General features: G+C 37.4%; 1 protein-coding gene across 1 annotated transcript in view; it reads right to left on the bottom strand.

Moving 5' to 3' along the window:
• The window catches only part of LOC135209676 (ras-GEF domain-containing family member 1B-like), a 966,569-nt gene extending 951,470 nt beyond the window's left edge, over positions 1 to 15,099 (bottom strand). Inside the window, exon 1 of the mRNA XM_064242418.1 lies at positions 14,809 to 15,099. The gene's annotated coding sequence lies outside the window, so the exon portion shown is untranslated. The remainder of the gene's footprint in view (positions 1 to 14,808) is intronic.
• Positions 15,100 to 27,582: the final 12,483 nt, after the last annotated feature.

Genomic DNA, 27,582 nt, shown 5'->3' with positions numbered 1-27,582 from the left:
TACAGTGCACCGCATGAGGTGCACTGTCGGCACTAACCCCCTACGGGGAATGTTCTTATTGGAAGCCGTTGCTGCATGCTACTTAACGTGAGGTTATGGCTGTATATCTGCTTGTAATCTGAAAACCCAAAGCCACGTTTTAAATCTATTAAAATTGTTTGTTTGTATGGTGTTTTGACGTTGCATGGAACCAGTGGTTATTCAGCAACGGGACCAACGGCTTTACGTGACTTCCGAACCACGTCGAGAGTGAACTTCTATCACCAAAATCTATTATAATAAATATACCTGCAGATTTTAAAAACAATGACGAGTCCCATTCATTATATAAAAAGTTTTTCTATAAATGGTGCAATAAGAAATCAATGGGTATATATATTATTTTCGCATCAATCCAAGTTAATACATACTTTAATAACTAGCACGCGTTACGCCCAGCTCTGTTAGCGACGGAATGGCCTAAATTTGATTCAGTTATGACCTTATTGTAGAGCATATTGCGCTATCTTTTCCATTCGGGGAGAGAGAGAGAGAGAGAGAGAGAGAGAGAGAGAGAGAGAGAGAGAGAGAAGGAGGAGAGGAGAGGAGGAGGAGTAATAATAATCAATAATAATAAAGCTATTATTCAATATTTACATTGAGAGAGAGAGAGAGAGAGAGAGAGAGAGAGAGAGAGAGAGAGAGAGAGTCCTTATAATGATATGCACGTCGCGCTTGTATTTATAAATAGCGTTAACTATTTTTCAAGAATCAAATATGATTATCGTAATGGAATTCACACTATTTTCTAAATGCTGGTAATAGATGTGTCACAATATTACTCAGTATCTGTGTTCTAAGGTCAGTTTTCTTAAACTATCATTTTCATAACAAAATATCCCATCCATACTTGTCTACATACGCATCAAAAATACAAAAATGAGATTCGTTGAATTTACTTAACCTTTACTTTGTAGTTCTTCGATGAAAGGCAATTCTCTATAACTTTATCCTGCCTGTTTCACTAGAAGGCCAACTCTTCAGTAATATATATTCACCAAGAAGCTATTTCCAATAAAATAGAGGTAGCTTTAAAGAAAAAATAATCTATGGGGCGTTTAACCCTCTGAATACTGAACTACGAAAACCCCGTACAATTCTTAGATCAGTTTTTAATTGGACTTTTTTTAAGGGTCAACAACATTTCTAAAATGGAGTAATATTATTTTTTAGCGAGTCATAGAAGTAAACAATTAAATATCTAATTTTTAATGAGTTCAAATTCACATACATTGCGCAGATATGACTTGTCAATAACTCCCAGAGATTTCCTTTCACTGACATTTAATAATTACACTAATTTCATAAATAATGCCTTAATAATTTGTGTATGAAAATATTAAACTCGTGTTAACCACAGCACATTAAGATTCCAATCAAATAATGAAATATCGACGACATTTAATTAAAAACTAAATTACCTTCGATAGAAAGCTGAAATTCATATTACTTGTACAATTCAAGACTAAATTATAATCGGCTATCTACATCATTTACATATCGCTAGGAGAGAGTGAACGGCGAATTGGTATTCTCTCTCTCTCTCTCTCTCTCTCTGTATGAGCATGAGATATTCAAACTCCTGGTAACTCACTGTGCAGTAGGATTCCAATCAAAATATTGAACTGTCGATAAAACTTCATCAAAATCTACATCATCTTCTCATCCAGTCGTGCAATTCAAAAATGAAAAATGTATAGCAGAAGGAGACAGTGAACGGCAAAACCGTATTCTCTCTCTCTCTGATCTTTTATTTATACAATTCAACTCCGATTTTTGTCTCGTTTATTAAATCATCATCATCCCAGACTTGCCAAAATGTCACTGTTCAACACTCTCTCTCTCTCTCTCTCTCTCTCTCTCTCTCTTTCAGAGAAGAACCAAGAAGGCTCACGGGTGACAGAGGGCTAATTAAAGAGAGGCGAACTGTCAGCAGACCGGGGATCTAACGGGAAAGAAACAAGGGAAAGGGAGATTCTACCCCAGGGGTATCCGATGCCCCGGGAGGCCATGCGTGATAATAGCACGGAAAGGACGTTCAAATGCCACAGGTCCCTTTCCCCTCCCTACCTGACCCCCCACCCCCTCAACGCCATACCCCCTTCTCTTTCTCTTTCACTGAGAAGAGGGGTGTCGGGGTGTTCCTTAAATGACATAATTACAAAAGGGACTCAGGAGATTTCTCCTGTCTAAATTCCCCCCCTAAATGTCAGCTGGTATGGTGGCTAGTGTTGTGGCATGCCGCACGGATGTCGCGGGTTCGCGTCTCCTGGAGGGCGATGAAAAATCCCTGGCTCTGTATCGTGATCAGTTACTGCTGCAGTGTTGGGGGCGTCTTGAGCGGTGGGAGGTTGAAACCAACATTCTTTGGAAGCTTGAATTTCAAGTCAATGGGCCCTTTGGTGGGCTTCCATGTGAATAGGTTTCATTTACTGAAGTTGTATATACTATATACTGAAGTACATATTGGATACTGAAAAAGTACCTTTTTAATGTACGTTTATCAAATAGATATATTTACCGATACTTAATTAAAACGGTGTTACTACTGAATACTGAAAATACATTTTCTGAAAATTATTGTACTTACCGAACAATAGAAATGCCTTTATTCAATAATGGAGATGTGTTTACTGAACACTCGAAGTGCCAATGCGGAATAAGTCCTCACTAAATACTGGATATGATTTACTCCACAAAGTGATTTATTCATCCAATACTAAAGAAACACTGAACGAATTAGAAATTCCAGCGTTAATATGCAGCAAACTTCACTGAGCTCAGAGAAGTTACATTGCAAAAAATAAAACAAATCAGCAAATTGTTACGCCAAAAGTGTCTACATACCACAAGAAAAAAAAACAGTAAATTGATACGCCTTAATTGAGTCTACAAACTATACAAATAAATACATGAAATGATTCAGATTAAATTTTAAATTCACGTAATATGCTATAAAATCATCATAGTTACCATCCTCCAGATCGTCTACCTCTTTTGTGGACTCGACAGACTTTCCAACGTGGGATTACATCCCAACCCCCTGCATTCCCGCCCCCCTTCCCCACCTACCCCAACCCCTATCTTCTTCTTTCGCCCCACCAGAATTGAGTTTGCGGGTAAATGCAGCAACGATGGCATTCACAGAGCCATAAAGAAGACGATCGATTCCTTTATGGCTTCGAAAATATCTCCTTCATCCTGTTTATGTCTTTTCACGGGCTTCGCTTTCCCGTATTTAACTCTGGTAAAAACGCGTTCGTGATGCAACGGTGTTTTACTTGAGCGCTACAAGTGTTGCGTTGCACGGTGCGCATTATCCTCGTTAAAATGGAACAAATCCTAAGTTATACAAAGATGTGAATATCAGTATTTTACGGAATGTTACATATATATCCGTATGTAAACTGTACATAATATTCTCACACTTTATTCTATATATGCTTATGTATTTTGCGTCAGTTAAATTAAGGGAAATGCAGCGTAAACCATGAAACTCGAATGCACACAACGAAACCTTACGTACCTACTGCGCAAAACTTCAAATGAGAGAGAGAGAGAGAGAGAGAGAGAGAGAGAGAGAGAGAGAGAGAGAGAGAGAGGAATGCATACAACGTTAACAAAAAGGACACAAGTGCACAGAGACTACTCGCCACTGGGTCACCACCCTTTAAGTTTCCCACTTTCCACGATCCAACCTATACAAATTCCTCCAAGACCAGTCTAGTAATCGCCCGAGTAAAAAATCAATTAGTCTTAGCATGAATATCAAGTGGCAGAGTAAACGGAAACAGGAGGAAGAATCATTCTTCTTCTTCTTCGCTACGACAAGTCAACATCAACCTGAGGCCCAGGTTCTGTTTTTACTGTGACGGTACATTTTCTCCCTCTCTCTCTGCCACTCAGAACAGCCTCCTAGAGACCTAGACAACAAACAGGTTTCTTTTACAGCGTCTGCTGCCGCTGTACGTTAAGAAAAAGCAAAGGGTGCCAGACGACGCAATACACAGCAGCAAATGCGTAAAGTGACGGCAAAAAAAAAAAAAATGCAACAGGGAAAAGATGTAAATGGACGTGAGGATGCAACTGGTCACAATGACTCTCTCTCTCTCTCTCTTTCTCTCTCTCTCTCTCTCTCTCTCTCTCTCTCTCTCTAAAGATTTACAAGCGTGTTCTCTGTCTTTTTTATAGCAGCTATTTTCGCGTCAAAAATTTCTTAGGTGGCCACTTTCGCGTTCCGTATATTAATGACCTTACATTTATTGGCCATTACTTTTGCCAGGCTAAGTATATACATAAAATGCACAGGTCACTATTCAAGTTTGTTTATGTCTATGCCAGGCGACTTGATGCAAACTAATATTCCTCACTAATAATACAGCTTCTCAATCTGTTTAGCAAGAGTAAAAATGTTGAACATCATTTGTCTTTTAACCTCGGAGGACAGACGTGCAACATAAACATGGTTAACAAGCAATTCCAAACGTAGCTCAGAAGACCACACTTTCCATACTTAGAAGACCAACAATGTGCGAGTGTATTCCTTTTTATCAATGGTTCCCAAACCTTTTCTGGTCGTAACCCACTATTTCATACAAGATACTTGACCATGGCCCACCGCCCACCCTCAAGCATAACCCATGTCTTTATTCATACGTATCCTCAGATCTAGTCCATGCATTCTGCTATGATGGCCCCCACCCCCACCCCCAAGGGGCAATGGTTTCCAGTTTGGGAATCACTGCTCCTTACGAAAGAAGGTGTGATTTAAGTTTTAAAAGGTATAGCTCATGACAAACAGAGACAAGGGGCATGTCATTTCGCTTTTGTGCATCGTTCCCCAGAACCCGAACAACAGAACATTCGAACACAGAGAGAGAGAGAGAGACCTGGCCACTTCTTCTCCTAAAAACGAAGAACAGGAAGAACCAGGCAGTGGCTTCTGACTCAGCTGGCAGAATTGTTAGCATGAGTATCAACTATATTTTTTGTATATCAGTAAGGTCGTCTTGCTGCCGAGTGAAACCTATCAAGCCTTGGGTGGACCACAATACTGTGAAGTCCAAATAAGCCATGAAAGTCTGCGTAAGAATATATCAACGAGTAACTACATCGACAAATAAGTAAATGAGAAAACAAGCGAATGCATAAATTAATAAAAAATAAAGATGAAGTCTGGAAAGAAAGGAAGTCGAATCTCCTCGACTGAAGTGCAAGTCAATTACGTAGCATTGGCGAATCAGCTGATTGCTGCTGCTGCCGTGCGTGCAGAACAACCACCTCCCCCCGCCCCCCCCCCCCTCCCCAACCAAACCGCATCCCCTTCCCCCAAAGTATGTGCACTGGACCATCTGTATTTCCCCCTTTTGTCTGGTCTGATTGCACTGCTCCCACCTTTCATAACGCTACCTGCCGAAAAGATTCTTACCTTCAGAAAGTTCTCTGGGGCAAGATTGAGGAAGAACAAGAACAGTTTCGGTAAGGAAATAACTAAATAAAAAATAAAAAAAATAAAAGTCTTAAAATAATACAACCAGTTCGAATAACTCTTTTTGTTTATGACGCTAAGTTACATTCCGATATTTTTTCCAGGCAAGATTTAAGTTGTAACGAGAAAAATTCCGAAGAGAGAGAGAAAAAAAAACTCAATACAGAATTCTGTTCTATTAAGATGCTACCAGGCTGATATTCTCTTCTTTTTGTGACGCTGGTTGCCTAAGATTTACGATCATTAGAAGAGGTTTATACGAGATGGGTTGTATAATCATAAAACAAACGCTGCTTATGTAGGTCACACCTGCATTGTCATGTAAAATATTTATACAGCAGACTGTAAAATAAATTATGTATTTGTATATGTATATGTATATGTATATGTATATGTATATGTATTATATATATATATATATATATATATATATTCTATAATAGATATATATATATACATATACAGGGTGTCCATTAAGTCTCAGTACCATTACAATAATAAATACTTGTAATGGTACTGGGACTTTATGGACACCCTGTTTATTTTATAAATAGATAGATACACATTTGAATACACACACACACACACACACACACACACATATATATATATATATATATATATATATATGCACATACAATTGTGATAACAACCGCAGACGCTGGAAGGTGAAATCAACCGTGAGAGGAGAGACCATTTTACTTTTTAAAAAGGAACAAAGGCAAATAAAATAAGAGGAAATAAAAACAAAAGGGAAAACACCTAAGGAATTAATCAACAGCTTCCTCTCTGTACACAATGACTTCTTCTCGTGCTTTTAATTAACAGAAAGCCCTTGAGAGCAAACTCACCGGCCCCAACCCCCAACCCCTCCCACCCACCTACCAAGAACAATTCATCAGAGAGCCAATGTCAAACCCATTTCCAAACGTGAGTCGTCTTTTATAATAATAATAATAATAATAATAATAATAATAATAATAATAATAATAATAATAATGACATATAAACCACTGCAACTACAAACTATGATAATTCTAGTCATGGTAATGGTACCACCATCACCATAAAGTATGCCATATTAAATAACTAATAATAATAATAATAATAATAATAATAATAATAATAATAATAATAATAATAATATAATAATAATAAGAGTACCATCTTCATCAAAAAGAATTTCATACCATGTACTACTACTACTACACTAATGATAATAATAATAATAGGTTTTGTTAAAAATTATTGCTGCTTCAGCACTATTAATCTTGTAGAGAGTCTTCTCTATTTTTCTGGTGACGGCTTTCTCGTTGTTGCTTAGACTGGCGAGCAACGCACCAAAGGGCATGGTAAAATTCGATTGAGTTATTTTGGTTTATTATTGCTTATATAATTCTCTCTCTCTCTCTCTCTCTCTCTCTCTCTCTCTCTCACTCCAACGCGACGTTTCGTCCTGATCCATGGGACATTATACAGTGATGACTGCTGAGGGACTGAATTCCAGTGGCGAGTCCTTCTCCTTATATCCCTCAGCAGTCATCGCTGGATAATGTCCCGTGGATCAGGACGAAACGTCGCGCGTGGAGAGAGAGAGAGAGAGAGAGAGAGAGAGAGAGAGAGAGAGAGAGGAATTGTATAAGCAATAATAAACCAAAATGACTCAACCGAATTTTACCATGCCCTTTGGTGCGTTGCTCGCCAGTCTAAGCAACAACGAGAAAGCCGTCACCAGAAAAATAGAGAAGACTCTCTACAAGATTAATAGTGCTGAAGCAGCAATCATCTTTAACAAAACCTGTCTACGATAGGGTCTCCTTCCGGAATAATAATAATAATAATATTCCACATCATCATTCTCATCTCAATGATGATATCAACTTTAACAGAGGTCATTATTATTATTATTATTATTATTATTATTATTAATTATTAATTATTATTACTTAATTATTATCCAGTTACAGCAGTCAATTGCAAAAAAAATGAAACAAAATAAAAACTGACGCTCTAAAAAAATTATGAAATTTTTTTTTTCAATACACTGAAGTATAAGATTTGAATTGCAAAGGACATTAAGACACTTAAGTAACTGTAGACATTTGCTGGCTGGCAAACACACACACACACGCACAAATAGGTTATAATGTTCCCTGAAGACAAGGCCGCCTGAAAGTCAAATACTAAGCTTCCTAGCCAAACGTTAAAAAATAATTACACTCTCAAGAGATCATTAGCAATCCATCACATTTTTCCTTGGCATTTAATAGCACCCGTGACGTACCGAATTACGAAGCTTGTGGCCGAAAAAAACAACCACAAAGGAGCATCGTTTTCTCTCGTGAACAAACTATTCCAAAAGGGAACTCGGGAAAAAAAAATTAAGCAGGAAAATCCACAAGTTTGTTTTACCTTCCCCTGACGTTGATGGTTGTGAAACCGCGAGAAGGCATAATTCACTGCTTCGAACGAAGCTTAAGGCTTCAAAATGGAAGCATTTTACGAAGAGAAACATCAGCTAATGACAGAGCTGTAGATTAGCACACAGACACACACACACATTATAGCGTATATAAATATGTATATATATATATATATATATATATATATATATAATATATATATATATATATAAACATTTATATTATATATATATTATATATTATATATAAACCATATATATATATATATATATATATATATATATAAATTCTTCTGTTAAAACAGGCTTACGTCTCAAGTAAAAAAGGAACATCGATGCACTCTGGTATAAAGCTAAGAACTATATTTTGGTGGACTGACACCCAGCCTTATCAAGTAGCATATAGTAACCTTCTGCTGTCATTCACTACTTGATAAGGGTGAGAGACATTCTACAGAAATACTATAGTCCTTAGCTTTAAACCAGTGTTTTAATGTACCTTTTATACTTGAGAAAAAAAATGTATATATATATATATAATTATATATATATATATAAAAAATAATATTATATATATATATATACGTAATTATCTATATAATGCAACTCACTACTGCTAAGGAAACCAAACCAATTAATTCCAAGATAATGAAGGGGAAAAAATACTAAAAAACCATCCATCACCCCGATAGCTTTTCTCAAGCCGAGAGCGCTCCATATCCAGAGAAGCCCCATTCATTCATTGCCACTAGAGCAAAAAGGATGGCATTCTGCATCTTAACGAACCATTGTTTGGCTCCTGATGGAGTCGTGAGAGGAGGAAGGGGGTGGGGTGGGGGAAGAAAGGAAGATTTCGAGGTCAGAGCGGAGGGAAATAACTACCGGAGAACATTACATCCTATTGTCTATGGTACTAATGACGCAGGAAGCAGTATAGTACTCTGAGCCAAGTTAACGCCAAGCGAAAGAGTTGGGGGAAATTTTTTATCTTTTCCCTTAATCTTTGTTATTTTATATTTATGCCCTTTCGATCTCAGTGTTCCTAAATAACTTCCTGTCAACAATAATATAAAGGCCTAAATTTCTTTTAATTCCAACTGATCTTTTTTTAATCATTACTTATTCACAAACCAATTCTAGACCGAACTAAAGCACGCAGCGAAAGAGCATATTCAGTGCAATTCCATTATGAAGTGTTAATGCCTTCGCGGAGTTCGAGGTGGGGTGGGGTGGGTTGGGGCGGGGGCAGACTTAATGAACCGGCAACAGTTCCCCCCACCCACCTACCTACCTACCACCCTCCACTCACCCTACCTCCGCCAGAAGTCAAGAGCAGTCAAGCGCTCGTTTAATCTCTCAATGCTGAGACGTAGATCCGTTTTCCGAGTGATCCGTTTTCTCTTCTATTTAAAACCGGTGTTCTTCCGTTAGCCGATGACCGCGAACGAAGAATTCTGCGCTACGATATCTCTCACAAAGCGATGATCTTCGTTTTTCCGTTCCTTCTCTGTAACTGATCATTCCGTTATGCGGATACCGCAGACGAGCCAGCACAATATTACTTTTCCATCTATTTTCAGATACTCTGCATTTCCCACGAAGAACCTACGAGTAGATCTGAGCAAAACGTTGAGTATAATATACAATCTTTAAAGCAATATGCGGCCCCGGCTATTTTGCCGCAAACAGGAGTCTGTGGTGGAAGACAATAATAACCCTGGGAAAACATCCGGTCTGCTGTTCCTCGAGTCACAAGCTTCTGCTTCAATATGCGAGGCTTCCATTCGAGGACTGTTCGGTGACGATACTTACGGACGAAAATGCTTCTGCAAACCAAGAGGCTGTTTACTGACAGACTTTGGGCATATTTGGTAAATATGAGCTCCAAAAACATACTGTTCATAACAACTTGTTAAAGAATATCTCTAATAGATTCAGGTTATATAATATATATATATATATATATATATATAGTATATATATATATATTATATAAGTACAAGTCACAAGTCACAGTACATTTTTTTTTGCATTACCTATTCCCAGTAGGAAGCTAAAATCAGGAAAAATCAGGTTATCATATATACATATAGGTATATAGGCATACACACACATTTTATATATATATATATATATATATATATATATATATATAATATATATTATATATATATATATATATATAGCAAGTTACAAGGTCACTGAACATTTTTTTTGCATTTGCCTGTTCTCAGTGAGAAGCTACAAACCATACCACGTCTCTTCCTGAGAATAACAGGAAACGTACGTATAACCTTACGCGACCATTCTTCCAGGCCTACGTTATTGTTGACTCGAGAATATAAAAATTTTAAAATGTTTTCTTCGTGCTTTTTATGGGCTGGCAACTAACTTTCTCAAGTTCATTGAGCTGTGGATGCTTTCTATTCAGTGATGCTTGTGCATTTGCTTCTCTCTCTCTCTCTCTCTCTCTCTCTCTCTCTCTGTTTCGGAATTCTCAAGGGTTCTTATAACAAATGGATCTATGTAATACTTTGATCTCCAAGGGGCTAGTGCTAAAGACTGCGTCCCAAGGAGCTTCCGCCACATTATAGTACTAGATTATAGTAATAGCACCTCGGAGTATAGATGACGCGTAGATTTGTACAAGCCAAAGTGACACACCTCTCTCCCAGTATACCCAGTTTTTGTGTATATGAGAGGTAGATGTATATATATATATATAATATATATATATATATATATATATATATATATATATATATATATATACATATGTTTCCAAAATGTGAATTTGCAAACGAGAACGGCACCTAGAATTTTTAAACGAGTCGCATATAGTTTAAGCGACAGTCAATGAAGAGATCTGGCTAAGGAGGGAAGGCGTGCAATATCTGAACTTTGACAAAGGGGGATAGCTACATACCGGGTTAATAATACCCCACCAATTTCCATCGGTCAAAGGTTTGAAAACAATGACTTTACGTATAACAGGGTCAAAATCAGCATTGAAGTCAAGGCCAATCTAGGGATTTGTGTAAGAACGCTAAGAAACCGAACGACAAGAGCACCACCCAACCCAAGCCCTTGCGAAAGCTAACCGCAAACCAGGGAACAGATGATTACTTTCAGCGCAGGCATTCAGACGTTTTTGTCGACAGACATCTAAAGACTTTAGACGCTGAGGGAGTTATAGAAATATGGCGATAATCAGGAGGGCTAGAGCTACCCTCAACCACATTTACTTTTACGAATTACCTGTATATATGCGCACGTATGCAAACGAACTAACAATTTTCACAGTTTCTGGGGAAACAGTTAAGCTAAAACAGTAATAGACAAAGTGACCTCTGGAGCCGCAGCTACAAACCAAGATCTAAATAAACAACTCTCGTAATGTTCGTTGGTCAAGAGGTGGTTGTGAAAATACGATAACTGTAATATGTTCTTGCAATTATCAACATGTTAGCCAATCTTAAATGGCTGGTGAAATTGGCAAATACGTGGCATTAGTTGAATAGCAAAGACAAAAGTAGAGTTGAAGTTAATCAGCTCAGTGGTCTGGTTAATCTAAGATATAGGTACTTAACTTTGAGTTGAGTACTGCTGTGTGGCAGCAATCGACATTCAAGATAGCCATAAAAGAATAAGTATGCACTATCACATTTGCATCTCTAGGTCATCTACACCCATACTGTCGCCTAAACAGCTAATCAGCCATTATTGGAGCGACCTTTAAATTTAAAGCTAACACTGGCATATTTAACATGCGAAAGCTCAGCCGCGGTGGATAGGCAACAAACCCCCAGCCTTCAACCGAATAGTATGTATTCATATAAAAAACCATATATATTCATCACAAATGAAACGAATTTTCAATCAATGTACGGTGAAATGAATATTAATTATTTTAGAACCAACGAAGTCCCCAGTACTGAAAACCCAATAGGCTAATAATTATACGCTTCTGTTTCTACTAATAGTTGCGATACTAAGGATTCGAAAACCGGTAACTTTAGGGAAATAATATCAGGTAGATGACGCTGAATAATAATAATCACTTCAGTTCCATGGCGTGATGCAAGATGACCTCTACTGTGCTGTATATATACAAGCCGCAAATTAGCAGTAGTAACCCGACCCCAAAACAACAATCACACTTTTCAAGGACAATAACAACCGTGTAATTATATGGTCAGAACAAAGCCGCAGACTCCTTGCGCACTTTCCTTCCAGGCTGCAAGATTTGCCCACTGGTTGAAGAAGAGGTAGACTCAACTCTAGGTTGTCTGGTAAAAGAAAAAGAAAAAAGTCACGTCACACGATTTATTCTTTCCCCCAGCAATTTTTAGTTTCTAGCAATTACCTATATACAGGCGGAACCGATCTACATCGTTGCTGAGCTACGAAAAGCCATACACCGTGTCGAAAGGAGGGGGGAGAGTTCTTGCGGAATTGTAAGCTGACGTAAAAGTCTGCAACACCCAAACACTGTCAGTTCTTGTCAGACAAAGATCTGTTACAGCTCTTAAAAAAATGGATTCGAGGATTTTCTCTCATCCCTGTCTAGAGTCATTCTAGACCAGTCTTACATACGTAAGGTTTCAGTCTGATCGAAATATGTATGGTTTTTTTATATTAAATATTCAGCTTACAGTCTCATTCCATGCACTGTTATCTTAACTACAATCTTGGTTCATTAGCATTTCTTGAATCTTTAACTAGACGCAATGAATAGGATTTCACGGCCAAGACTAATATTGCTAACGAATTTCCAAAGACTAACGTTAGACGATAGCAGCTGGTTTTAAAGTGTTTTTCTTAAAATGTAAATATGTATAATCATACGTACCAATTTGACACACTTGTTAAACACACTACGACAATTCTACACATTACGTAGCAAGTCCTGGCTACGGCATACCACTAGTACTATATAATTTCATTGTAATGAACATTTTCAGCTAGGTAAGATCTAAGAATTATGCTGCGAGGCTTTTCTTAATGGGTTTGTGTATTTTTACATATCAGCTTTACCTTAAAACCTACATCGCAGCGTTACCATACCAGGCATAGGCCTACCTCATGATACTCAAAATAGTCCTGTTCAAAATACCATACCAAACAGTGTAAGTAAAAGCAATTATGAAAAGCTGAAGCTTTTAGTTACTTGAAAAGGAATAGTTACATATAAAAAATTCCATTGTGGGCGTCCGTCGGGTCTGACTGGCTGGCACAGGGATTCCCAAATGCATATAACGGTGGTCTATCAAATCACTAGACCTATGCAGGGATCATCGACATTCTTTGTAGTAACTAGTAGTTTACAGTACGATCAATGAAATTCTATACTATTCTTACATCTAAAAGTTCAATCAACACTTTAACTACAACAATGGAGAGAGAGAGAGAGAGAGAGAGAGAGAGAGAGTGAGTGGAGTTGCCACTTGAAAAAATAATGTTCCTGACACTGATAAGACCAGGACACATGGCACTGACATAAGTGCACCTTATTAGAATTACGCTTTGTCTAATTTCAGCACACTTGTCACTAGTCTGAACTTCACGTTGTTTCGATAAGCTGATAAGAGTCAGGACAAAACTTAAAAAAATAAAAAAGCTAGTGCCTTTGTTGAATTCATGTATATACAGTGCAACAGCATACATAAAGCTTGATAAAAAAATAACAAAATATGTGTCCCCATTTCAATAATAATAATAATAATAATTAATAATAATAATAATAATTAATAATAATAATAATAATAATAATAATAATACGGAACAGGAGATACCTATCTTCAAACAGATGCCAATCAGCCAAATCGTCATAGCCCTATATTGACCTAATCTTCTTTCTCTCTCTCTCTCTCTCTCTCTCTCTCTCTCTCTCTCTCTCTCTCTCTCTATATAATATATATATATATATATATATATAATGTGTGTGTGTGTGTGTGTGTGTGTGTGTGTGTGTGTGTGTGTGTGTGTGTAGGCCTACTTCGGAACAGGAGATACCGATCTTCAAACAGATGCTAATTAACCTAATCGTCATAGACCTATGTGACTTAATGCTCTTCTCTCTCTCTCTCTCTCTCTCTCTCTCTATACTATAATATATATATATATATATATATATATATATATATATATATATATATGCCTAGAATCCTCTCCGTACCGTGTCACAGCCCTACATTCACCTAATGCAGGCCTAGCCTAATTTCATTTGGGTGTACATACGTCATGACCAAGGCATAGTGATTCGATGTTTAATGATAATTGTCGCTAAATCTCTGTGAATATATAAAAAAGTCATAGATGTAGTATGTAACAAAATTTCACATACAGTATTTATTAGTCTAGGTCCTTTAAAACCATCACTAACATACATACAAACATATACATGTTAAACAAATGCTCCTTTTTTTTCACCCCTTAAATGTAAATGAAAGACAAAAAGGAGTCCAAGACTAGGCCTAGACGGCTAGAAACCAAGCAGAAAGAAGTATAAAATTCCTTTGAATTTGTATTGAAAGTTGGCTATATACGGCGGAAATCACCCCTAGTGTAGATAAAAGACAAAGAGGACAGAAAGAAGTATAAAAGTTCTTTGAATTTGTATTGAAAGTTACAGAGGAGATCAGAACCTGACGACTGGATTCCAGCATCGAAATCTCCCGCCCACCCCACCCCCACCCCGCCACAAGGCTACGTACCCACACAGTGTACTTTCCAGTCATTTCGATGATGCTGCAACTCGCCAACGGGACTGGTATCTCTTCGTTGTGAATACCTGTAAACTTCGGATTTATTTATTTATAAATCAAATAAGAACTGTACATAAAAGATGGTGGCTTACCTTACGTCAACGACCCAAATAAAATGAGGTAAAAGTCCAGTAGGGGAGCGAAATTCTTTTAATGTTAAATCCAGCAAGAAGACCACTTCTGTATCATTTGCGCCAAAAATACACTGAAGCAAATTAGATATATAACAAACGTCTAGAATAACACAGAACAGGTATAAATACACCGGAATCACAATACGGGTGAGACGAGATTAATCACTGCACTTGGAATAAAGAGCACATGCGCAACATCGTGCGGGGACTTCACTGACAGGCTCCCGCTCGGCACTACAGTCAAACAACAACTGGCAACTCTCTCTCAGTGACTGTCTGTAGCGGCAGCAGCAGCAGCAGCAGTAACAACAACAGCTTTTCTCTTGGCCACCTGTCTCTTTCTGTCTGTCTGTCTACCTGTTAACTGTCGCCGCCGGTTTTGTCCGTTCGATCGCTTGTTTTCTCATTGTGCATCTGCTGTGTGTAAAGTGCATGCGGCATTTTTTTAAACAGTCTTTGAGACACAACACCGTATTTTAGGATCGAGTCTAAAACGGCGACGTTCAGTGGGCAACAAGCCTCCCATTCTCCTTCTTTTCGGCATACTCGGACTTCCTCTTTCTCTGTTCACGGTTCAGTTCTTTCATGGATGCGTCAAAGCTTTAATCTGAAGTCTGCAGAGCTATTCAGCAACCCGAGTTTTAGCTCATTATTAGTATAGTATCCAACCAAAGATTAGCGTTCTAATAAAAGAAACATTACCACTAATTAAAAATAGTTAACCAATGTTGTTGTATTGGCGGGAACATAGAATGTCTAAACATGTTTATCATCATTTTACCACTGGTTGAAGGTCCTATCACCTCACAGCCTCCAAGCATAGGATTGCTGCTTTGTAGGTGTTCAAATCTCCTTATCAGCCAGAAAGAGGTCCTTTGCCTTAGGCGGCCAACAATCGAAAATAGCAAAATATAACCATCAATTGTAACAAAGGGTGCAATATAGTACGTACTCACATTCTTGCATGACAATAAAATGCATGGATTTCATACATCATTTTCATTGAAAGGAACCATACACACATATGCTGATGTCTAACGTTTAAAAAGCAATATATATATATATATAATATATATATATATATATATATATATATATAATATATATATATATATATATATATATATATATTCAGTTGTATTCCACATAGGAAAATGAAAAAAGGTATATCTCAGAAAATGCCCAACAGTTTCGTCCTCCAATGGACCTCTTCTTGGAGCGTTTATTAAACGCTCCAAGAAGAGGTCCATTGGAGGACGAAACTGTTTTGTTGGGCATTTCTGAGATATACCTTTTTTCATTTCCTATGTGGAATACAACTGAATTACTATATCTTCGTTGCCTAAGAAGATACTAGTTACTATATATATCTATATATATAATAATATATATTATAAGATACATAATATATTATTATATATCTATAGAATATATTATATTGTGTGTGTTGTGTGTGCATGTATTATCTTATAGCTATAAATATATATATATATAATATATTATATATTATATCATATATAATCATAATATATATATATATATAATTATAATTAATATATATATATAATAATTCATATATTTATATACATATATTTATATATATATATATATATATATATATGTGTGTGTGTGTGTGTGTGTGTGTGTTGTGATGTGTAACTGAATCACGAAAATTAGGAACGTGATAAATCCATAAATAAAGATATATACCACGAAGGAAAATAAACAACGGAGTATTCGCCAGACCTTTCGACATTCAAACGTCCTTTACTAAGCAGATGAACTTACATACATGACGAAAAAGACAAAACAGAAGATTCGTATAACTGACAGATAGGGATTATAAAGAGATTAGTACCTAGAACCCGACCCACCTGGAAAATGAGTAACCTTCCCAAACAAGCATAAACAATGGGGGCAATTAAAAGTTTAAGACAATCATCTCAGATACAAGGACAAGACAATTAAAGGAATGTAGATGACAGCTATTCAGAACTTTGGTAAACAAAACCATATTCACAATACATGTTAGACATACATTACAACGAAGATAACTCTAAGGCAACTAATTTTTATGTAAGTCTGTGATGATATCTTTGAGGTCATTCTTAAACATTTTACAAAAACAAGGGTCTAAATGAAAAAGGCCACAACTAACATTGAAATTACAATGAAAAGTAAGTTGTATTAAAGCAGATTCTAAAAGATTTCGTGATAAGACATCTCTTGACCTTGCAATTACTGAACTACCAACCCAGTTTATTTGGAGGTTGTTTTCACTTAAATGAATGAATATTGCATTAGATGTTTGCCCAGTTTTTACAGAATATTTATGCTGGCTTAGCCTTACTTCTAGGCCTTTGCTAGACTGTCCGAGATAAAATGAGAGACAATTCATACATGGAATTTTATATATTATGTTGTTGCTTTCTCTGGGACCATTTTTTATGAACATTCCTTTTAGTGTGTCATTATAAGAAAAAACAAGGTTGACATTAAAAGGTTTTAACAATGATTTAATGGTTTCAAATCCGTTAAAATAAGGCAAACTGAGAATGTTCTTAGAATTTTCTTTCTGCGTGTTACTTACACTATAAAACTTTTTGTGGGCTTTATTATAACAAATATCTAATATATGTGAAGGATAGCATAAATCTTTCCTTATTTTTCTTATGTATTCAATTTCTTGATCCAAATATTGGGGACTGACAATGCGCAATGCTCGTAAAAACATAGAAGAAAAAATGGATATTTTTATGTTAAGATGGTGGCCTGAGAAGAAATGAACATAAGTTAAGTTGTTGGTCGGTTTCCTATAAATACTGAATTTTACTTGAAATGGTTCTCTATGTATCAAAACATCTAAGAAAGGGAGGTAATTGTCTTTTTCTAATTCTAGAGTAAACTTAATCGATGGTACCTGGTTATTCAATTTAGAAAGTAAATCATTTACATCAATACCAACAGGCAAAACAGCTAAAATATCATCAACATAACGATACCACTTTACAGGAATATAAATGATATTAGGTAAGTAGCGTTTTTCAAAGAATTCCATGTACAAGATTGAGAGTAGTGGTGATAAAGGATTTCCCATTGCCATACCAAATATTTGTTGATAAAATTCACCATTGAATATAAACTTACAACCACAAATGCACAAACTCGAGAGTGAAATGATGTGACTTATAGGTAGAGGTAATTCATGCTGAGTTAGTTCATTACTAAGATATTCTAAAATAGAGTCTATAGGGACTTTAGTAAAAAGAGAACGAATTTATCAGTACGGAAAAGAGCAATTTTGTTTAATTTATCAACTAAATCTAGAGAATTATATATATGAGAATCGGAGATGGTTCCAAGTAACGGGGACAAGATCTTAGTGATATAATTCGAAAGTTTATATGAAATTGAACCAACAGTACTGATAATAGGCCGCATAGGGTTATTTTCTTTGTGCGTTTTGACTAATCCGTACAAGTAAGGTAGCGAAGGAGATTTGACTGACAATTTGCCTAGTAGTTTTTTTTTTATCTTTAAGGATATTTTTCACTGTGCTATAGAAGTTTTTTATGAATTGATCAAGGGGATTTTTTGTTAGTTTTTTATAAGTCACATCATCCAGTAAGGCTTGCATACGTGATATGTAGTCAGTTTTATCTAAAATTACTATACTATTTGACTTATCAGCTTTTGTAATGTGGATAGTACTGTCCTTTTTAAGATCGGTCAAACTTTTCTTATAGCGAGCAGGGAAGTTACTTTCATGCTTAACGTTGGCAGCTCCGTAAACAATATCTTTAATCATGTCAACATGATTTTGAGGAAAATCACAATATATTCAAAATTTACTTAGGGATGACGCGACTTGTTATAAAGAAAGATAAACCTTTCTGAACAAGTGCTCCCTAAATCCTTGCTGCCACGCCGTCTAAGGTGTGACAATCACCCATTCAATGAATTTAGTGCCATGATGTTGAAACGGCACATAGCAGCCGCCAGGCAAGAAGAGAAGGAAAAATTTAAGGAACTGGAAAAAACAAGGATTTTCTTTCAATCATTCCATCCCGGCTGATTGGAAGGACTCGCTGCGACGGGAAATTTACGAAAAACTACGTAGGACTACAGATGCCCTAAAAAGGAAACTCGACAGAAAACTAAAAAAAATATTATTGATAGCAGTGATTGGACTAATTGTGCACGTCAAGATTGTGTTGTTAACCTATCTTGTAAACAAATAAGTGAAAATGTTGTGAGTGCGCTTGGATATGGTTTATCTTTCTTTATAACAAGTCGACCTTCTGCTTTAATGATTGCGTCATCCCTAAGTAAATTTTAAATATATTGTGATTTTCCTCGAAATCATGTTGACATGATTAAAGGTATTGTTTACGGAGCTGCCAACGTTAAGCATGAAAGTAACTTCCCTGCTCGCTATAAGAAAAGTTTGACCGATCTTAAAAAGGACAGTACTATCCACATTACAAAAGCTGATAAGTCAAATAGTATAGTAATTTTAGATAAAACTGACTACATATCACGTATGCAAGCCTTACTGGATGATGTGACTTATAAAAAACTAACAAAAAATCCCCTTGATCAATTCATAAAAAACTTCTATAGCACAGTGAAAAATATCCTTAAAGATAAAAAAAAAACTACTAGGCAAATTGTCAGTCAAATCTCCTTCGCTACCTTACTTGTACGGATTAGCCAAAACGCACAAAGAAAATAACCCTATGCGGCCTATTATCAGTACTGTTGGTTCAATTTCATATAAACTTTCGAAATATATCACTAAGATCTTGTCCCCGTTACTTGGAACCATCTCCGATTCTCATATATATAATTCTCTAGATTTAGTTGATAAATTAAACAAAATTGCTCTTTGTCCTACTGATAAATTTGTTAGTTTTGATGTATGTTCTCTTTTAACTAAAGTCCCTATAGACTCTATTTTAGAATATCTTAGTAATGAACTAACTCAGCATGAATTACCTCTATCTATAAGTCACATTATTTCACTCTCGAGTTTGTGCATTTGTGATTGTAAGTTTATATTCAATGGTGAATTTTATCAACAAATATTTGGCATGGCAATGGGAAATCCTTTATCACCATGAAATTCTTCGAAAAACGTTACTTACTTACTTACTTAATATCATTTATATTCCTGTAAAGTGGAATCGTTATGTTGTTGATATTTTAGCTGTTCTGCCTGTCGGTATTGATGTAAATGATTTACTCTCTAAATTAAATAACCAGGTACCATCGATTAAGTTTACTCTAGAATTAGAAAAAGACAATTGCCTCCCTTTCTTAGATGTTTTGATACATAGAGAACCATTTCAATGTAAATTCAGAATTTATAGGAAACCGACCAACAACTCATGTTCATTTCTTCTCAGGCCACCATCTTAACATAAAAATATCTATTTTTTCTTCTATGTTTTTACGAGCATTGCGCATTGTCAGTCCCCAATATTTAGATCAAGAAATTGAATACATAAGAAAAATAGGGAAAGATTTATGCTATCCTTCACATATATTAAAAATTTGATATAATAAAGCCCACAAAAAGTGTTTTAGTGTAAGTAACACGCAGAAAGAAAATTCTAAGAACATTCTCAGTTTGCCTTATTTTAACGGATTTGAAACCATTAAATTATTGTTAAAACCTTTTAATGTCAACCTTGTTTTTTCCTATAATGACACACTAAAAGGAATGTTCATAAAAAATGGTCCCAGAGAAAGCAACAACATAATATATAAAATTCCATGTATGAATTCTCTCTCATTTTATCTCGGACAGTCTAGATAGGGCCTAGAAGTAAGGCTAAGCCAGCATAAATATTCTGTAAAAACTGGGGAAACATCTATGTAATGCAATATTCATTCATTTAAGTGAAAACAACCACTGAATAAACTGGGTTGGTAGTTCAGTAATTGCAAGGTCAAGAGATGTCTTATCACAAAATCTTTTTAGAATCTGCTTTAATAAAACTTAACTTACTTTTCATTGTAATTTCAATGTTAGTCGTGGCCTTTTTTATTTAGACCCTTGTATTTGTAACATGTTTTAAGAAATGACCTCAAAGATATCATCACATTGACTTACAGAAAAAAAATAAAATTTGTTGCCATTAGAGTTATCTTCGTTGTAATGTATGTCTAACATGTATTGTGAATATGGTTTTGTTTACCAAAGTTCTGAATAGCTGTCACCTATAATCCTTTAATTGTCTTGTCCTTGAATCTGATATGATTGTCTTAAACTTTTAATTGCAACACCCATGGTTATGCTTGTTTGGAGGTTACTCATCTTCCAGGTGGGTCGGATTCTAGGTACTAATCTCTCTGCCAGTTAATACGAATCTTCGTGTGTCTTTTTCCTCATGTATGTCAGTTCATCTGCTTAGTAAAGGACGTAAAGAATCGTCGAAAGGTCTCGCGGATACTCCGTTGTTTATTTTCCTTTGTGGCATATATCAATTCATATATATATATAGATATATTATATATATATATATATATAAATATAGATATATATAGTATATACACTATATATATATATATATATTATATATATTATATATATATATATATATATATATAACATATATACCATATATATATATATATATATATATATATATATATATATATATATATATATATATAGATATATATATATATATATATATATATTATATATATTATATATATATATATATATATTATATATATATATATATATATATATATATATATATATATATATATATATATATAATTTTGGACAATCATAGTTGTATTGGCCATAACTTGCAGTGTTCAGATTTATTTACATTTTAATGATGACTCGAGTCTAAAGTTTAGGTGCAGTGACTTGATTTTTTTCTTTTTTCTTTTTTTGCCATTCACACAATTCCTTAATAATCATGAGTAATTCAGTTTGTTCCAATACTGACAGTATCCTGTAGTTCCAGGTATCATTACATATTATTATCATTAATATTATTTATGATGATAAGGCTGCATGTCTTCTTACTCTTGTAGGATATGACAAAGTTCATCTGGCTAGTCTTGGTCCCCACTAAATTTAGGGAATACATACATTATGCACTTTCAGATTTACAATAGCTTACATTGTCCAGAATTCAAACTTTAATCACGCAAGCATACTGGGATATCAGAATCTTTGTTTGTATGGTGTTTTTATGTTGCATGGAACCAGTGGTTATTCAGCGATGGGACCAACGGCTTTATGTGACTTCTGAACCACGTCGAGTAACTTCTACCACCAGATTTACACATCTCTAAATTCTCAATGGAATGCCCAAGAATTGAACTCACGGCCACCAAGGTGGCAGGTCAAGACCATACCGATCACGCCACTGAGCCACTCTGATATCAGAATGGAATGGAATATAGAATTTAGGCCAAAGGCCAAGTGCTGGGACCTACAAAGTCATTCAGTACTAGAAGGGAAATTGAGAGTAAAAAGCTTTTAAAGCTGTTATGAGTGGGAGGAAAATAAAATGGAAGAAAGAGATATGAATGGAGGTAGAGTAAAAGGAATGAAAGGGGTTGTAGCTATGGGCCGCAGAGATTCCTCCAAGGCAGAGACACTGCAAAGAACCTTAGGTAATACCTACAGTGCACCGTTTGAGGTGCACAGACGGCACTAACCCCCTATGGCGTACAAGGATCCCTCTGAGAAAGATAAACAACCAATATTTGGTACAATTTATTGACTAACAACATAAAGTATCAATTTGGCCATATTTGTTATATTGCAAAATATTCATACTTGGTAATATCTTATGAATAAAAATATCTATTTCCATGTTCATAATAACAACCACCAATGAGCCCTCTGACGCTTTGGTGCTGAACACTTGTACGAAGTGGCTCAAAAGACCTGGTTTTTTTTTTTAACATTTTGATGATGGGTAACAGTAGGTAACTTGAATATCAAATATAATCACTTTCTACTTAAAAATTACAACTCAATAAAAAATAACAAAAATATTAGTACATGAAAATTTTTATGTACTATCAATACAATTTTCTCACTTTACATGTGCTTTACTGTTTGAAATGGTGTTCAGTTATTCATCCACAGAAAAGAAAAAAAAGTCTTTTCTCTTCCTCTCAACTAAACGTCCTCCGCTGAGGGCAAGTCTCAACGCTCACCGAGTCACAAATCTTACTGCTGCCAACAAGAACTTGGGCAACTGCTAGATAAAATCTATCATACGAGCTGGTAAGAAGGCATTCCAGACAAAAGGTTTATACACTGATATGTAGTAATATAACAAAGTTTTGCTACCTATGAGTTAGTAATGTTGTAGCCTTCCGTATTGTTTTATGAGCAAATTTTCATAAAGACACATCTGATCATTTGCCCAGCATTAAGGAAAGAGGGAATTTGCATTCTGTGAACAAAAGCATATCACACATAGACCAGACATTTACTAACTAAGCGTGTTACAGACGGCTACAAGTGAAAAATGAGTAAAGTAAACATCTGGCATGAGAATGAAAGGGTGATGATGATGGAGCAATCTAAAGATCAGCTAGTCCTAAGCCTGCTGAGCAAGATCATGAAGTGAGTAACAACACTGTAGTAAAGTACGGCAAAATCAAACTATATCCTATGCTTAAAGAAGTCTAACAAGTAGTACAGATAAAAAAGTCCTACCAACATGATCACTGACATTAATAAAGTATTGTCCTATAATACTCGGTCAGGACTTTCTAATTAACAAAGACAGCATGAAATACAAAAGATGGGAAGCCCATTATTGCCAATGTATTGGGGTAGAATGCATACTAAAGAAGTGCCTCTACAGGATCAATAGTTTATCCTCACAAACAACAGCATCTGGGGATTCTTTAGTGCATCTGTAAGTAAGAAAAGAAGCTGGTCACTTGTCCACTTAAGGTATTTCCTCACAACCGTTCTGGAGAATAAGGATATAGATTCTCCTTCCCCAAGAAAAAGATTTATTGAAAACTGTTGGGAGAAACATGGTCTCATGAAATTTTTTTGAGCAGATTGTTTACGCTATATATAATATTATAATAATAATATGCAGTCTCCCATGTTTAGAATGTAATGTTTTATCTGGGCCGAACCCCTAAAGGCATTTATATAAGAACATAGCAGCATAAAAATGCAGTCTCAAAACGGTTCACAAATAATGCTCTGATCATCCATTTTCTTAATTATGGTCACAGCATTAACTGTTTTATAGCCAAGAGCAGTCCGTGTTACTAACTTTCCATAGAAATATCCTGGAAACAGAGTTGATTACCTGTACAAAAAGAGTAATTTCAAATAATAACCCTGTATGTTTTCCACGGACCCTCTATTTTATTTTCCTCTTAAATCCAACATATCTAAGGAATCAAGAAACTAACATATGACTGACATTAATTAAATGAAAGTCCTACCTCCATCATGTTTCCTTTTCACGGCTTTAAATGTATGTTTGTATGTGTAAGTTACAAACGCAAATCAAAGCATACAAGTGTCGTTCTTTACGAGAGCACAAAGGCCCATGACAAAATGTATAGAAGCTAGCACTGTCTAAACATAAGTGCTGAAGGTAAGCTCGTGAAAGACAGCTAAGTAGAAAATCTTCAGGTAGCAGTCTAACTCATCATTACTGCTGTTAGGAAAAGAAAAAACTATCACCTCAAAACAGGTAACAATATCCAAAAATTAGTTTTGTAAATAAAACAAAAGCTAGTACAAAATATATATGTAAAATATAATTATGCATGAGTGATAAAAAGAGAAGCAACACAGCTTCGATAGGAGAAAATCTAGCAAAAATGACAATTTTGTCGAAAATTGCATTTTTCCTAACTACAAACCTGAGGTCCTTTAACAATAGGAAGTAGCTAGCGGCAGCTGGAACGGTCCGTAAGCTTCGAACAAGGGGAGAACGGTAGTTAACAATGCTTGTCCGATCGTCGCGCGGCAGGTACAAATCACTTTTGCTTTTGGCCCATGCAAAATACGCAGAGAGTAGGGGTGGCATGAGGAGGGACTATATGTAAAGGACCTCAGGTTTGTATAGTTAGGAAAAATGCAATTTTCGACAAATTGTCATTTGTTCCGATACGTAATACAAACGGTCCTTTAACAATAGGAAGACTCACTTCTTGGTGGGAGGAATCTGAGTCTTTTTGATGAACAGACTGGTGTTCGTCCATCCCTGAATGCCTCCCTGGTCGTAAGAGCGAGGGAGGGATCCAAGCCTCTGTCCGATTGATCGGGGTGTGCACCGCAGGATCAATGGTCAGAGCCTCTGGGCCGAGTACTAAGAGAGAGGCAAGCGTATCTCTTTGTACCAGCATTGTAAGAACTTTTCCTTTACATGAGCAAATGTAAAGTAATGGGTTTGTCTCATGTCGGCATCCACTTCTCCCCCTTGTTGGAGAAAGTGGTGGATATATACTCCTATCTCTAGTTAAAGAGGTAGGATGGAGCTCTGTTGAATAGCTTACCTGCATCTGACTCCCTCCAGCAAGGTAACGACCGTATCCCTCTGCCCACAGGTAGAGGTAGAAAAAGATGGTGAAGAGAAGCCATCACTCTCTCATTCACGCATTCATTCTCCCAGTCATACCAGGAATCGATGCTGTTCTGCCTGCTCGGGTGCTGGGTAAGCTTACACAACGTGTTGAGCAGCCACCACAGTCCCAAGAAAAAAGTATCCAAGGACTTGTGGGCAATATCCCGAAGGTAGAAGGACGTGAAGGTGTCTGGTTGGCCCAGACACCTGCCTTCAGGACCTGCGCCACGGAGAAGTTCTTACGGAACGCTAAGGAGGGTCCGATACCTCTGACTTCGTGGGCTCCGGTCGGAGCGTACGGATGTCGTCGCTACCATCAGCTTCGTACGCCTCTCCTGATCACCTCACAGCAGCCAGAAAGAAAGCGTGTTTCTTGGAGACTTCTTTCTTGGTAACCAACCCCAGTGCTAACGAAGAGGCGTCGACACTCAGGCCTGAGATGTCGAGTTCTCTTCAGATAGCGCCGTAGCGCCCTCACAGGACAAAGCAGCATCTCATCCGCATCGTATCGTGAAGTCCAGGAGGGAGGGGAGTCGTGAAAGACTCGAACCTGTCCGTCAGGGATCGACGGATTCTGAGTCTTAGCTACGAAGTTCGGGACGAAATCGAGCGTCACAGATCCCCAGCCTCTGGTATGTTTAACATCATAAGAAAGGCCATGTAGTTCCCCTTACTTACTCTTCGCCGATGCCAGGGCCAGCAAGAAGAGGGTCTTGAGGGTCGATCCCTGTCTGACGACTCTCGGAGCGGCTCGAATGGTCTTCGAGTCAAACTCCTAAGTACGAGAGTCACATCCCACGCAGGGGCCTGAGTTCCCGGGTGGGCAAGACCTTTCGAAGCTCCTCATTAGCAAGGATATCTCGAACGAATTCGAGATGTCCAGTCCCCTCAGTTTTAGGACGAGAGCCAGGGCGGCTCTATATCCCTTAACTGTGGGTACTGAGAGGAGCTTCTCTCGGCGAAGAAAACACGATAAATCCGCTACCTGCTGAAGAGTGGCTCTGAGAGGAGACAGACCCTGTCTACGACACCAACCACAGAAGACGGCCCACTTCCCCTGGTACACAGCTGCAGAGGACTGTCGGACGTGTCCAGCCATCTCTGTTGCTGCGCTACGAGAAAAGGCCTCTCGTTCGCAAGAGATGGTGGATAACAGCCAGCCGTGAAGTTGAAGGACTGGACTGCTTGGTGGTACCGTTCTAACGTGTGGCTGGGCTAGAAGGTTGTGCCAAGTGGGTAGCTCTCTCGGTGCGTCCGCAAGAAGAGCCAGCAGGTGCCGGATACCAAACGGCTTGTGGCCGTTTGGGAGCCACCAGGATCATTCTGAGATTGGGAGTGACCAGCGCTCGACTGATCACTTTCCGAATCAGACAGAAGGGAGGAAAGGCGTACGCGAAGAGGTTTGTCCCAGGGGTGGGGTGTTGGAGAGCGTCCTCTGCAGCTGTCCCATGGGTCCGTCACAGCTGAAAAGAAAACCTGAAATAAGTTTTCTGTGCCGGCCGGTGGCGAACAGGTCTACGACCGGTCGCCCCACAGGTTGAAGAGCCTTTCCGCTACGTCTTGGTGTAGAGACCATTGCGGTCCCTATCACCTGATCCCGACGGCGAGCTTGTCTGCTACTACATTCCTCTTGCCTGGAATGTAGCGTGCTGACAGCTCTATCGAGTGAGCCGTGGCCCACTCGTGCACCTGCACCGTCAACTGATGGAGCGGAAGAGACACTAGCCCCCCCTGCTTGTTGACATATGCCCACTACTGTGTGTTGTCGCACATCAACACCACTGAGTGTCCCACCAAGCGGTCCTGAAACTCTTGGAGAGCGTTTGAACGCCGCCTTGAGTTTCCAGGACATTGATGTGAAGGTGCTTTTCGTGATGGTCCCACACACCTGCAGTCAGCAACTCCTCCAGGTGTGCGCCCCATCCCTCGGTCGATGCGTCTGAGAACAGAAGCATCTCCGGGGGGGAGTGTATGGGCACTCCTCTTAAGAGGTTCTTGTCGTCGAGCCACCAGGCTAGGTCCTGCCTCACCTTGTCCGTGATAGCCACGGGAAAGTAAGGAGGATCCTTGGCCTGAGACCAACTCTCCCTTAGTCTCCACTGGAGAGACCGCAGGTGAAGACGCCCGTCCCCGAGGGTGA

Source organism: Macrobrachium nipponense, chromosome 38 (genome assembly GCF_015104395.2).
Source record: "Macrobrachium nipponense isolate FS-2020 chromosome 38, ASM1510439v2, whole genome shotgun sequence".
Lineage (NCBI taxonomy): Eukaryota > Metazoa > Arthropoda > Malacostraca > Decapoda > Palaemonidae > Macrobrachium > Macrobrachium nipponense.
This window is presented reverse-complemented; position numbering and strand designations above follow the sequence as displayed.